Source organism: Carlito syrichta, unplaced genomic scaffold (assembly GCF_000164805.1).
Source record: "Carlito syrichta isolate Samal-C Ts95f unplaced genomic scaffold, Tarsius_syrichta-2.0.1 Scaffold315646, whole genome shotgun sequence".
Lineage (NCBI taxonomy): Eukaryota > Metazoa > Chordata > Mammalia > Primates > Tarsiidae > Carlito > Carlito syrichta.
The window spans coordinates 281,563-282,208 of NW_007259742.1; the positions used below are offsets into that span (position 1 = coordinate 281,563).

Consider the following 646-nt stretch of genomic DNA (forward strand, 5'->3'; position numbering starts at 1 on the left):
TACAGGCGCATGCTACCACGCCCAGCTAAGAATTCTTTTTTTTTTTTCAGGGGGCACAGGCTGGCTGGCTTCACTCAAAGGTCATGCACTTGATCTTGAAATCACCATCAGCTGCCATGTAGTTAATGGCCTCCAGGTTGAGGCGGCTGGGGAACTTGACCGAGTATCCAACTGGCAGTGTGATGGTCAGGTTGGCCTGGTCAAAGGTGATGCACACCTTCACAACACTTCCCGGTTGGAAGGGGAAGGTGGCCTCCTGCTGCTCAGGGCCCCAGGCCCCACAGTCTTTGCTGTTGCACACAATGGTGTTGGTGTCCCCATGGCCTCAAAGCTGGGGTTGAAGTGCGGGCATAGGTTGTTGCTGTCTTTGCCCAGATTCAGTACAAAGATCTTGGCGTTGGGGGCCACCTCACCCCGCATTCTGAGGCACTCCCCAGTTTTGAGATTCAGGTGGCTGGCGACCAGACCACAAGCCATGATTGAGGTCAACAGGATGTTCTGGGGAATGCTGCACCAGCAGTCTGAAGACTCCATCTGAGTTAGGTGTGAATTCTTTTTTTTTTGAGTTGGAGTCTCACTCTGTTGACCAGACTGGAGTGCAGTGGCACGCTCCTGGCCACCGCAGCCTCGACCTGCTGGGCTCCGG

General features: G+C 54.6%; 1 pseudogene; it reads right to left on the bottom strand.

The window, feature by feature from the left end:
* Window positions 1-70: 70 nt before the first annotated feature.
* On the bottom strand, window positions 71-516 carry LOC103275692 (annotated as a pseudogene).
* Between the last annotated feature and the right edge of the window lie 130 nt (window positions 517-646).